The following is a 14,903-nucleotide window of genomic DNA, read 5'->3' on the forward strand; positions in this document are numbered from 1 at the left end:
CATTTCTTTTCTTGACTTTTTTCTTGACTAATTAAAATAAAACTAACACATCATTACATAAGGCAATTGTGATCAGGTAAAGAGAGGCTTGGGTATAATATGTTATTTACGTTTCTTCATTCATTGATATGACTTTATTTGGAGTCAGCAACCACTTCATAGAGGTAAAACCACTAGCATAGGCGAATGATTTAGTTTATATCACTATGACACTTACTCATTTGTCAAGCCTATCTACACATCAAGCAATTATCTTGTTGGCTTTTGATATACTCTTTTCATGTGCAAGGATCATTAGAGATATTTCTTATCATCTTTCAAAGATCGGATCAATTTATCAAAATTTTTATAATTTTGTAATATCCGACTCCCTCTAAGCAGGAGCTCCCTCTAAACGGGAGAATATCTTATAGAAAATTTTTCTGATTTTCTTAATAAAGTATAAATTTTAAAATATTTTGACTAGTCAAATGACTCATTTTTGTTTTTCTAAAATAAACTGAAAATATTTTTGGTGAGTTAAAATTTAACTCATTTTCTCCCTCTAAAATTGTGACATATTTGAAAAATATTTACTATTTATACACAAAAAGATTAATTAATTTTGAACGAAGGAGATCATGCCCTAAGACTTAACAAGATATAAGAATCGGGCACGATCAAAGGCTTTTGTAAACAGGTCGGCAAAGTTGTAATTAGTGTGGACCCGTTCAATGGTGACAAGTTTCTGGTCATAACAATCACAAATGAAATGCACTCGGATGTCAATGTATTTTGTCTTTGAGTTTTGGATCGGGTTTTAAACAATACAAATTGTTGCCTCATTATCACACTTGATAGGGGTGTTAAAGAAATTCAAACCGTAATCCAGCAGCTGATGCTGGATCCAAATCACTTGTGAACAGCAAGTGGAGACAGCAATGTATTCTGCTTCAGCGGTGGAGGTGGATAAAGTGACTTGCTACTTGCATTGCCAAGAAATCAAGCTATCTCCCAGGAACTAACATCCACTCGATGTTGACTTTCGACCAAGATTGCACCCCCCCCACCCATAATCTCTATCAATGTAAGCATGTAGTCCTAGAGGGGAATCTTTGGGATACGAAAGACCAAATAAAGGCTTTCCCTTTAGATACCGAAAGATACGCTTTACAACGATTAAGTGAAATTCTTTTGGATCATACTAATATCTGACACACTGATAGACAAGGAACATGACGTCGGGTATGCTGGCAGTGAGATACATCAGGGATCCAACCATTGATCGATAAAGATGTTGACAAATTACCATGCATCTTTTTATCTCTCCCGCATTTTTTTGTATGTATAGTATTTCAGATTTCCAATAAAATTTATGAAGATTGAGCCACAACTTTTTATTCTGTGCAAATGAATCCTATCTAATTTACTAATTGGTTTCAACTGGTTTTCCCGATGGATTTGGAGCTAGCACTGGTCTTGTAGCGATCGGAGTGAGGAAGGGAGTGGAGTCCTTGAATCAAAATTCCTGAACTATGTCACAAACGTATTTTTCTTGATGTATTAATATCCCGTCCGTTTTTGTTCAACTTGAACTCCTAGAAAGAAAGACATCTCCCCCAATGAGCTCATCTCAAACCGACTTTACATGACCTCAGCAAAATTTCTACATAATTTATCAGATGTGGATCCAAAGATAATTTCGTCAACATAAAGTTGGACCAGAATCTGATCATCCTTCACCTTCTTAATATAGAGTGTTTGATCGATAACACCTCTTTTATAGCCATTCTTCAACGAATGTTCTCTAATGTAGCGTACCAAGCACAAGGTGCTTGGTGAAGGCCATAAAGAGCTTTATCAAGATGATAGACATGTTTAGGACGTCCAGGATCTTCAAAACCTGCTGGTTGCTTGACATAATTATCTTCCTTCACTTTCCCATAAAAGAAGGCAGTCTTTACGTCCATTTGATATATAGGCCAAAAAGAGCTGGATTGCCTCAATCCTAGAAATAGGAGCACACACTTCATCATAATCAAGACCTTCACGTTGAGAGAAACCTTGAACAACCAATCTTGATTTGTTTCTTATTATCATCCTTTATCATCTTTCTTGTTTATGAATACCCACCTTGTCTCAATGGCCTTTTTGTTCTCTGGTTTTTTAACTAGCTTTCACACATTGAGCTTCTTGAACTGTAACAGCTCATCTTGCATAGATTCAACCTACGAGTTTTCCTTCAAAGCTACCTTGTATTCCTTTGGTTCAACCTATGAAATAAAACAAGCAAAAGGGCATATGTTAATGGTACCAAACTTGCTCCTTTTTTGGATGCCAGCACAAGGAGAACCAATGATGCTCTCTGTGGCATGACTTTGATGGATGGGCAGTTGAGGTATATCATATACAAGGGTGACAGGTTCTACTGGATGAAATATGCGAGGAGCATTAATCAGAACAGTTCTTGTGGAATTTGTTCATCCCGAAGATGTTCACCGTAAGGAACAACAACTGTATTAACTGGAGTTGAGGTAGTCTTGTCAGATTCACCAGCGACAGGTTCTTCAGCATCAACAACAACTTGAACGACATCGTCTGAAGAGGGAGGTGTGGCAACAGATTCTACCACGCTTGGTGATATTTTAATATATGCAGCAGGTTCTGTTTGAGGTTGTTCCACGTTTTTGGTAGAAGATATAAGTCATTTGAATGGAATCAGACACGTCTTCAATGACAACCAAGTCAGTTGAATCAACAAATTAAGGAGCAGGGTTATTAACAGCTTGATTATTATTTTCTAGAAGGGGAACCCCAAGTGGTACAACTCCGTTGGAAGGCCCAGCAGATAGAGTTCGTTAGACAAACTGTTGATTATTGATTGAATCAACAGCCATTTGGGTCCAGTGCAAGCATCAGTAGCGTTCAGCTCTTTCCAGTCAACATTGAATGATTCCAGTATCAACTTCGTATTCTTATTGTAGACACGATAAGCGGTTTTATTAGGAGCGTATCCAACAAAATAACACTCATCGGCCTTTTCAGCAAACTTGGGATCAGGCTGGGCACCTGTATGGAGTAGGGTGCATGGACATCCAAATGTTTTGAAGTAGTTGAATTGCGGCTTTGTCTTGTAGTAGACTTCAAAGCTTTTTCAAGCGCTTGTTAATGATCACAAGGTTTTGAATGAAGCAAGCAGCATTGATAGCTTCACCCCAAAAGAACAATGGAAGTTTGGAATTTGACAACATGGTTCTAGCAGCTTTCAAGCAGTGTTCAGTTGCGACTTCAACAACTCCATTTTGTTGCGGAGTATAAGGTGTACTGAAATGGAAATCTATTCCATGCGAACTACATAAATCATCCACCGTTCTATTACAAAACTCTGTCCCGTTATCGCTTCTGATAACTTCAACTTTTTGTCTGTCTGCCTCTCCACAAGTGTAATGAACTTGTTCAAGAGCGGTTTCATCCTTGTGCCCTAAAAGGAAAGTCCAACTGAAACAATAATAATCATCAATAATCACAAGATAATGGGCTTTTCGGCCAATTTTCATAGGATGGATAGGACCAAATAAATCCATGTGTAACGGCTGAAGAATGGAATTTATAGAGTTGATCGTATTGGGCTTGTGAGGGAGCTTGTGTTACTTGCATTTAGAGCACGAAATACAATTTTCAATGCAAGAAAAAGTTTTAACAGAAAGCGATCCATATAAATCCTTGCAATATAGGGACCAAATTCGTTCATAGGGTTTATTTTCTTTAATATATCTCTAAACTTGGTTAACAGGTTAAATTAGGTCAAAACTCAAACCCACAAGCCCACTAAAGGACAAAACAGTTGGGCTGCTTGATTTTGGGCAGCATCTTGGACATGGGGGCGCCGCGTAGCGCGACCTTGGACCCCAACCTTGGTCGTGTGGCGCGGCCAAGGCCTTTTTCGTCCGTTTCTTCGTTTTCCATCTCGTTAAAACTCGTATAACCATTCCGTCTTCGATACAATTTTCGTTAAGCTTCGTTTCTTCTTATTAGTTCCCGTTTTCCATGCACTTCAACCATGGTACCTACATCAATCAACAATATGTAACTTTAGGCATGAAACAATGGATAATCGTTAAAATTTAAGTGTAAAACAAGCGCAAAAATGGGGTAAAAAGCTATGTATTTTGCAGCACACCAGAAATATGTGAGAAGGTTTCTCGATAATCAATTCCCTCCTTTTGAGTATAGCCTTTAGCAACCAATCTTGCTTTATAGCATTCAACGTTTCCATTTGGTTCTAATTTGGTTTTGTAAACCCATTTACAACCTACGGGTTTTACACCATTGGGAAGTTCAACCAATTCCCAAACGTCATTATGTTTCATGGAATCAAGCTCATCAATCATAGCTTTATTCCATTCAGAAGAATGATCGTTGCTAATGGCTTCTTTATAGGAGGATGGATCGTTACATTTTCCTATATCCATATCAGCTTCATTAAGATAGGTTACACAGTCATCAAATTAGTCGGCCGTTTAGACCATGATGGCCTCCTTAGCTAATTATCGGGTTCAATTGTTTCAGTCTTTGTCTCAGGGACTTTCTCTTGTGTGTTTGATGTTCCTTCATTTACAGGGATATGTGGAGTATTAAGTGGTGCAGTGTCATGTATAAGAGGTGTAATAAGAGGTAAATTTGCTAAAGAGCCCATCCCCCTCTTTTTGCACTTCTTGGAAATCAAAGACTCGACTTATACTGCCCCCACTAACTTTAGAGTTCTCTAGAAATTCAGCATTACGAGTTTCTACGATGCGAGTAACGTGGGAAGGGAAATAGAATCTAAATGAATGTTTGGAGTATCCAATAAAGAAACAACTGACGGTCCTCATGTCAAGTTTCTTTTTATGAGGATTATAAAGCTTAGCTTCAGCGGGACAACCCGATACTTTCAAATAGTTTAAGTTTGGTTTCCTTCCTGTCCAAATCTCGTAAGGAGTTTTAGGGACAGACTTAGAAGGAACCCTATTCAATATATGGTGACGTCTTTAATGCCTCGGTCCATAAAAAATCAGGAAGATCTGAGTTTGCAGACATACTTCTTACCATATCCTCAAGGGCACCATTCTGCTGAGCAGTACCAGGCATGGTAAATTGGTTCAACCCATTCTCTTTACAAAAGTCAATAAAAGGACCAGGAGCTTGACCAATGTCATTATGTCAGCCATAATACTCGCCTCCTCTATCGGACATGATAGCCTTAATCTTAAGGTTAAGTTGATTTTCAGCCTCAGCCATAAAGATCTTAAACATGTCAAGTGCTTCATACTTCTCTTTGAATAAATACAAGTGCATGTAACGAGAGTAATCATCTATGAAAGTTGTGAAAGACATATGGCCAGTTATGCTAGGTGTCACACCCTCATTCTAGGCCTAGGAGTGTGAGTCATAGTTGGTACCATATTTGTAAATAAATCAGAGTACGGGTTATATCGGAAGTCTTTATAAAACATAAGGATCGATAATATAAAATATTTACATTACAAAAGACGAAACAAAAGTCTCGTTTAGTATTTACTTGTTTATAGTTTACAAAAACCACCATGTTTTAATATTTACACAAAATTATCCGAGCCATCGGATTCTAGAGCTTCTTCGTCCTTCAAGCTCTAATCATGATTACCTGCAAAATGTTATTAAAATACGTCAGCAACGAATGCTGGTGAATATGCTGACGCTAAAATATTTTCTTTATTTAATTACCCCTCAAGACCACGTAAGTCTCGGCCCATCTTGGCTTAGGAATAATCAAGTTAAAACAATCATCATAAACTCGAGTCTCTGCACTAGGTCACCTCAGCAAAACACCGCAACGTTTATGACATAACTTAGGTACCATAAATATACACATGGCCATTCCCCACTCGGACGTAACTTAGGTCCGGCCCATTGTGGCTGGAGGTCGTGACAAAGCGTGGTGCGATGTGCCCACCGCGTTCCACATATGTAAGGATCCAGACAAACGTATACCATAGCCTGAGGGCTGGCTCATACTCTTATTTATAATGTTTTTAGAGACACGTAGCCTCATGTAAAGTTTTACACATAACATGTTTGTTTGTTTGAAAACAAGTTTATAAAAGTGAGGCGTATTCACCTTTTCAATAGGATCGGCTTCCAACACCATCCGTAGATCTCTTCTTGCTATCTCGCACCTATAGTACGAGTATAACATTCATTAGTCGGATACACGATCCGGCTTTAAGACCTCTAGTCTTAATTATCTCGATGAACCTTTAGTTCATTATCTCATTTTACTTTAAAACCTTTAGTTTTAATAGTAATTTATAAACCTTTAGTTTATTCATAAAAACCCGACGTTTCTTCTTCTTTAAGAAACGTATTCTTTTCTTTATTATTTAAGTATACTCATTATACTTAAATAATATATTTTATAACAAAGAATATTTATACACATATATATACTCATATATATATATATATTATTTCTCTTTCTTTATTTTCTTTGTTATTCATTTCTTTGTTTATCGAGAATAACATCGACTTGGGTATTAAGCCGTTGTAATATTTTATTATTATTTTGGTCAGGCATTATGCCTACCTTGCTTTACTTAGTAAATACCCTAGACACTTGGGCAGCACTTCGACGCCGCTTGCTTTTCAACACTCACTTCAATCAACACTTTCGCTTTGACACGCTTATCGAGACACCAGCACGTACTTCGAGGTAGTTATCGGGATGTCGGGCAGCATCTTCTCTTTACTCAGGACGTCGTCGGGACGTGGCACGAATAACGAAGTACTAGGCACGGAAAACGGGGTTTCGGGGCACGGATTTCGAGGTGGATCGTGAGCACGCTTTACAAGGTTTATAGAGAGAGTAGTGAGAGAGTAATGTGTGTGTTTTTGGGATGAGATGGAATGAATCCGCAGCCCTCCTATTTATAGCCATTTTTGGACCCCATCGCGATACGCGATGGGTCACTTGGCGGGCCTATCGCGTACTGCAATATAGGCCTGCTGAGTCAGGGTGTAGACCTGCCACGTGGCAGCCGCCGAGCCACGTGGCGGACGTGTTGCCACGTGGCGGCAGGTGTTGCCACCGTGTGCCACGTGGCACACGTGTCATTATCTGTCAGACACCCCATCGCGGTACGCGATGGGGGTCTATCATGACCTGTCGCGTAGCGCAAAAGGTCAAGAAAACAGATTTTTCACTTTTAGTCCCTGGAGTTTGGAAAATGGCAGAATTGGTCCCTATACTTTGGAAACTTGACATTTTTGGCCCGAAATTTATGTGATGTTACATTCTCCCCACCTTGAAATAAATCTCGTCCTCGAGATTGCTTATGTGAATAAGTGGGGGTATTTCTTTCTCATTTCGGACTCGAGTTCCCATGTTTACTCGGGTCCTCGTCGGGAATCCCATTTCACTTTCATGATTTCCAATGTTCGTCTTTTAAGTTTCTTAATTTTCGAATCTTCAATTTGAATTGGTCTTTCGATAAATTTTAAATTCTCATTTATTTCTGCATCTTTTAATGGCATCGAAAGAGATTCATCGGCTAGACATTTACGCAGATTCGAAACATGGAACACATCGTGTATCCCTTGCATTTCCTCGGGCAGTCGCAATCGATATGCAACAGTGTTGATTCGTTCAAGTACCTCGAAGGGTCCAACGAATCGAGTACTTAGTTTGCCTTTCTTGCCGAAACGTACGACGCCTTTCCATGGCGAGACATTTAATAAGAATATGTCACCAACGTTGAATTCTAACGGCTTACGACGGACATTGGCGTAACTCTTTTGGTGATCACGTGCCGTCTTCAGTCATTCGCGGATTTGCAAAACTTTGTCGGTGGTTTCTTGGACTATATCGGGTCCAGACAATTGATTGTCTCCGGTTTCAGACCAGCACACGGGCGTTCTACATTTTCGACCATATAACGCCTCGAATGGTGCGGCTTGAATACTCGTGTGGTAACTATTGTTATATGAAAAATCCATTAGGGGTAGGTGGTCATCCCAACTTCCACCTAAGTCTATCACACAAGCGCGGAGCATATCTTCCAACGTTTGAATTTTCCTTTCGCTTTGCCCATCGGTTTGTAGATGATAGGCGGTGCTAAGGTTTAGTTTTGTGCCGAGTGCTTGTTGGAAGCTCTCCCAAAAGTGAGACGTAAAACGACTATCTCGATTAGAAATGATAGACAGCGGTACTCCATGCAAAGCAATGATGTTGTTCACATAGATACGTGCTAATCTATCCATTGAGTACGACTCATTGATAGGAATGAAGTGTGCGGATTTTGTTAAACGATCCACAATCACCCATATAGCATTATGTTGTCGAGTCGTCTTCGGGGGTTTGGTTATGAAGTCCATGGTTATTAACTCACACTTCCATACGGGAAGTTCAGGTTGCTGAAGCAGTCCTGAAGGCTTTTGGTGTTCAGCCTTGACTTTCAAACATGTTAGACATTTCGCAACATGCGAAGCGATGTCCTTTTTCATCCCATTCCACCAGTAGTTCGACTTAAGGTTTTGATACATTTTGTCACTACCGGGGTGCATCATGTACTTGGTTTTATGTGCTTCATTCATGATTTTCTCACGCAAGTCCCCAATGATTGGTACCCAAATCCGGTTTCCCATTCTAAGGATACCATCGTCACTAACGAGTCAATGGTGCCGTTACGTTTTTCATCGGAGATCTTGTTTTCGTGGATAGCTTGAGCTTGAGCAGATTTGATTTAGTCAATAAGATCAATATGAAGTTCTAGCCTTAACGCTCAGACTCTTTTTGGCTTTTCATGCTCTTTACGACTTAAGGCGTCGGCCACAACGTTGGCTTTACCTTCGTGATAAACAATTTCACAGTCGTAGTCGTTAAGAGTTTCCATCCAGCGTCGTTGGCGCATATTAAGCTCTTTTTGCTCAAAGATGTGTTTCAAGCTTTTTTGATCGGTGTACACGATAAATCTTACTCCATAGAGATAGTGCCTCCATATCTTAAGTGCAAAGATTATGGCGCCTAACTATAGATCGTGAGTCGTGTAGTTCTTTTCGTGCACCTTGAGTTGATGAGAGGCGTAGGCGATTACTTTCTTTCGTTGCATTAATACACATCCCAAACCGGAATGGGACGCGTCACTAAAGACAACGAAGTCTTCGGTACCTTCTGGCAAGGCCAGTATAGGAGCTTGGGTAAGCTTTTGTTTAAGTATATCAAACGCCTCTTGTTGCTTCGTTCCCCATTCATATTTGATGTTCTTGCGAGTTAAGGAAGTTAGGGGAACGGCGATTCGGGAAAAATTTTCAATGAACCTACGGTAATAGCCGGCCAATCCCAAGAAACTTCGGATCTCGGTTGGCGACTTTGGGACCTCCCACTTAGAGATAGCTTCAATCTTAGCGGGGTCCACTTGAATACCGTTGACGTTGATAATGTGACCAAGAAATTGCACCTCGTGCACCCAGAACTCGTATTTTGAAAACTTGGCGTACAACTTCTCGGTTCTAAGAATTTCAAGTAAGGTTCGAAGATGATTTTCATGATCGTCCTTAGACTTAGAATAAATGAGTATGTCGTCGATGAAAACGATTACAAATTTATCTAAGTAGGGCTTACAGATACGGTTCATCATATCCATAAACGCGGCTGGCGCATTAGTAAGTCCAAACGGCATAACCGTGAACTCATAATGTCCATACCTTGTTCGAAAGGCGGTTTTCGGAATATCTTCGGTTTGAACTTTAAGTTGGTGATAGCCAGAACGAAGATCAATTTTTGAAAAATAGCTAGCACCTTGAAGTTGATCAAATAAGTCGTCGATTCGAGGAAGTGGATATCGATTCTTGATTGTGACTTTATTGAGAGCTCGATGGTCGATGCACATTCGCAGGGATCTGTCCTTCTTTTTAACAAATAGTATCGGCGCTCCCCATGGTGATGAACTCGGTCGTATAAAGCCTTTCTCAAGAAGCTCGTCCAATTGTTTCTTTAGTTCCTTCATCTCGGTTGGCGCGAGGCGATATGGAGCTTTGGCGATCGGAGCAGTACCAGGAATAAGATCGATTCTAAACTCTACTTCATGATCTGGAGGAATGCCGGGAAATACATCAGCATAGTTAGAAACAACAGGAACGTCTTTGATTTCTTTGGGCTTTGATTCTTCGGTAACGTAGGCCATGAATGCTAAGCATCCTTGATTTAGACATTTTTTAGCCCTTAACATAGAAATTAGGGTAACTCGGCCAGCGTCTTTATCCCCTTCAATTCGAATTGTTCGTTTATCAGGGGCTCTAAGTTCAACGGTCTTTTTATTGCAAAGGATACGTGCATGGTTATCGGATAACCAATCCATACCCAATACAACATCAAAACCAGCAAGAGTCATAGGTAACAATAGAATAGGCAAAACATAACCGGCTAATAAGATTTTTCCATTTTTTAAAGCTTCGGTAATTTTAACAGTTTCGCCATTAGCGGTCTCAACGCTTAGAGTTTTATTGAGTTTGATTAAAGGTTCGTTTAATAGACTACAAAACTTATAATCTATAAAACTTAAGTTGGCACCCGAATCAAACAAGACTCTAGCATACTCGTTATTAACAAGGAACGTACCGGTGATAGTTTCCGGTGTGTCGGCCGCTTTCTTCGTATCGAAAACGAAGACCCTTGCATTGCCTTTCTTGGGCTCATTCTTCTGACCACTACCACCCGCACCACCATTCGCGGGTTTGTTCTTGGGAAACTTAAAACTAAGATGCCCCAACTCCTTGCAATTGTAGCAGGTCATCTTCTTCTTCCAACAATCAGCCGTGGCATGGCCGGTTCGGTTACATGATTCACAGACTCGAGAAGCAAAGTTGCATCTACCTCTATGGTATTTCTTATAAATTTTACATTGAGGGATGCCAAGATTGGAATTAGACATTCGTTGATAAATTTCTTTACCCTTGAAGCGGGTATCTCCACCTTTCTTCGAGTCATGTGTTGTTACCACCTTTTTGTCTTCCTCTTTATTGCGGATCATTCCGCCTATCAAGTACCCAGCCAATTCCATCGCGGAGTCAGCGGTTGTGGTAAGTGTGATCTCACCATATCACGAATTTCCCGAGGTAGTCCTCATATATAACGTGTAACCTTGTTGGACTCTGGGGTAACCAGTTGGGGAACTAAGCGACAATACTCGTGAAATTTCGTGTTATACTCACGAAGGTTTGTTCCAACAACCTTGTGAGTCAAGAACTTGGTTTGGATTAGGTCCGTCTCGTGCATCGGACAAAACTTTGACAACATCAATTCTTTGAACTCGTTCCAGGACAAACTATACATCACCTCCCTTCCTCTACTCATCATCAACGTGTTCCACCACTCAAACGCTTCGCCTTTGAACATCAAAGCAGAATATTGAATCTTTTCCTCCTCCGTACATTTGCTCGTGATAAAATTCTTCTCCATCTCTTCAAGCCACCTTACGGTATTGATGGCTCCCTTGTCACCGTGAAATTCTTTTGGTCCATAGTACTTAAATTCTTTAAAGTAACATCCTCCTATCTTTAGTTTCTTAAATTCTTTACGAACCCCTACATCAGCGTTTGATTCATGCACACTCTCTTCCTCACGTGAAGGTCGAGTACGGGGTTTAGAATCAGATTTACGGGAAGGATTTTTAGATTGTGAGTGTTTTGTTTGAGAATGTCTTGTTTGAGATCTAGACATTGATTCTTCTCTAACCGCATCTTTAACCATTTGTTGGATTTGTTTCAGATATTTGTCGGGAATTGGTTCCTCTTTCTCGGGACCTTTTCCTTTCACTTCGCGTCTCTCGGCTTCCTTTCGGGAGGCCTCTTGATTATCACTTTGTCGAGACATGTTTTTATCTTTTATTCTTTTTATCTAAAATTTTAACATATTTCTTTTCTCAATATACAAATTTATTTATTTCACATTTATATACATATCATAAATGATATGTATATTATTGTTACAACAAACAAATAGATCCTATCCTTATTACATATGATACACATATCATACAAACTATATTACACACATAACTTCATCTCTTAAACACCCCATCTTCATTTTCTCAATCTTTCATAAACTTCTTCACAACTTTGGTGAGCTTGTTGCATTTGCGAAGATGCTTGTCTCCCATCTTCTTCTTTTTCTTCTCATCCACAGCAATCTTTTTTCTAAGGTCATCAGTTTTGTGCAAGGCTCGATCCAAATGCTCCTCCTGGGACTGAGGCATTTCAGTCGGATACCCATATCTTGGAGGTGGGTCGCGGTAACCCATCATCACAATATCGTAGTGGTTCTTGGGATCGGGGTATGGAGTTGCCGTCTCATCAGATTGGTAATTGAAGAAAGCATTGGGAGTCTCATTTTGTTCTTGAATTTCTTTTGCTTGCTCTTCAAGGGATGGAATCTCACCTTGGTATGGTGGGAAGCTTGATGACGCCTTACCCTTGAGTTCCTGGAGAAATTTCATGTATGGATCCACAGAACCATAACTTGGAGCTGAGTGTTGTTCTTCCTCCGGTGTGGTTACTTCATTTGGGTTGTCGGAAAATTCTTCTTCCTCAGGATCTGTCTCCTCCTTAGGTTCCTCTTCCGATTCTTCCTCGGGTTCGGATTCTTCTTCCAGTTCCTTTTCTTGTTTCTCTTCTAGTTCCTCCTCGGTCACTGCGGGCATGTGAATCTTATCGTATGGCATAGTCACCCTCATCTTGGGTTTGCTAGATGATCCTTCCTTGTTGTTGTGAGAATTGGCAGAATCCATAGTTGAAGTGCCGGTATACCACCTTCGTTGATCGGAGTGGCATTGCATCCAGTCGGATGAAGAAGATTTCGGTTCCTCCTTGATTGGTAAATTGGAGAGGAAAGTGTATGAAGGATGAGGATTTGGTGGTAAATGTGTTGGACCTCCGGATGGATGATAAGTGGGAATCTCAGTAGGATGATACATCGGTATTTCAGATGGTTGGTACATTGGAAGGCTTGATGGATGATAGCTTGAATGCCTTGGGGGTTGGTATACTTCATGTGGAGTGTTGTCTAGGTGGTAGATTGGACTTGGGTTGGGGTTTTGTTTGTGTTCTTCGTTGAAGAATGATTCAAAGTAGTCCTTTCTCATGATGCCTTGTGGGAATTTGTAATATTTCCTTGCTCTTCTTGCCTCCTTATCATAATATTCAATTAACTTCTTATAAGACATCTTGATAGGTAGTTTAGATTGTGGAGAGGGAAAGAAAAGGTTACCAACCAATCTTATCCCTATTCAAATAAACAAGTAAATATTTCCTATGCTTGAATCGAAGCTTGGGTATTGTTTTATGATACCCAATTCGCTAAGATCGATGGCTCTGATACCAACCTGTCACACCCCCATTCTAGGCCTAGGAGTGTGAGTCATAGTTGGTACCATATTTGTAAATAAATCACAGTAACGGGTTATAGCGGAAGTCTTTTTAAAAACATAAGGATCGATAATATAAAATATTTACATTACAAAAGACGAAACAAAAGTCTCGTTAGTATTTACTTGTTTATAGTTTACAAAAACCACCATTTTTAATATTTACACAAAATTATCCGAGCCATCGGATTCTAAAGCTTCTTCGTCCTTCAAGCTCTAATCTTGATTACCTGCAAAATGTTATTAAAACACGTCAGCAACGAATGCTGGTGAATATGTTGACGCTAAAATATTTTCTTTATATAATTACCCCTCGAGACCACGTAAGTCTCGGCCCATCTTGGCTTAGGAATAATCAAGTTAAAACAATCATCATAAACTCGAGTCTCTGCACTAGGTCACCTCAACGAAATACCGCAGCGTTTATGACATAACTTAGGTACCATAAATATACACATGGCCATTCCCCAATCGGACGTAACTTAGGTCCGGCACATCGTGGCTGGAGGTCGTGACAAAGCGTGGTGCGATGTGCCCACCGCGTTCCACATATGTAAGGATCCAGACAAATGTATACCATAGCCTGAGGGCTGGCTCATACTCTTATTTATAATGTTTTTGGAGACACGTAGCCTCATGTAAAGGTTTACACATAACATGTTTGTTTGTTTGAAAACAAGCTTATAAAAGTGGGGCGTATTCACCTTTTCAATAGGATCGGCTTCCAACACCATCCGTAGATCTCTTCTTGCTATCTCGCACCTATAGTACGAGTATAACATTCATTAGTCGGATACACGATCCGGCTTTAAGACCTCTAGTCTTAATTATCTCGATGAACCTTTAGTTCATTATCTCATTTTACTTTAAAACCTTTAGTTTTAATAGTAATTTATAAACCTTTAGTTTATTCATAAAAACCCGACGTTTCTTCTTCTTTATGAAACGTATTCTTTTCTTTATTATTTAAGTATACTCATTATACTTAAATAATATATTTTATAACAAAGAATATTTATACACATACATATACTTATATATATATATTTATATATATATATATATATATTATTTCTCTTTCTTTATTTTCTTTGTTATTCATTTCTTTGTTTATCGAGAATAACATCGACTTGGTATTAAGCCGTTGTAATATTTTATTATTATTTTGGTCAGGCATTATGCCTACCTTGCTCGACTTAGAAAATACCCTAGACACTTGGGCAGCACTTCGACGTCGCTTGCTTTTCAACACTCACTTCAATCAACACTTTCGCTTTGACACGCTTATCGAGACACCATCACGTGCTTCGAGTAGTTATCAGGATATCGGGCAGCATCTTCTCTTTACTCGGGACGTCGTCGGGAAGTGGCACGAATAACGAGGTACTAGGCACGGAAAACGGGGTTTCGGGGCACGGATTTCGAGGTGGATCGTGGGCACGCTTTACGAGGTTTAGAGAGAGTAGTGAGAGAGTAATGTGTGTGTTT

Source organism: Bidens hawaiensis, unplaced genomic scaffold (assembly GCF_021521415.1).
Source record: "Bidens hawaiensis isolate Kalapana, Puna unplaced genomic scaffold, B.hawaiensis_p1.1 tig00038717_1, whole genome shotgun sequence".
Classification (NCBI taxonomy): domain Eukaryota; kingdom Viridiplantae; phylum Streptophyta; class Magnoliopsida; order Asterales; family Asteraceae; genus Bidens; species Bidens hawaiensis.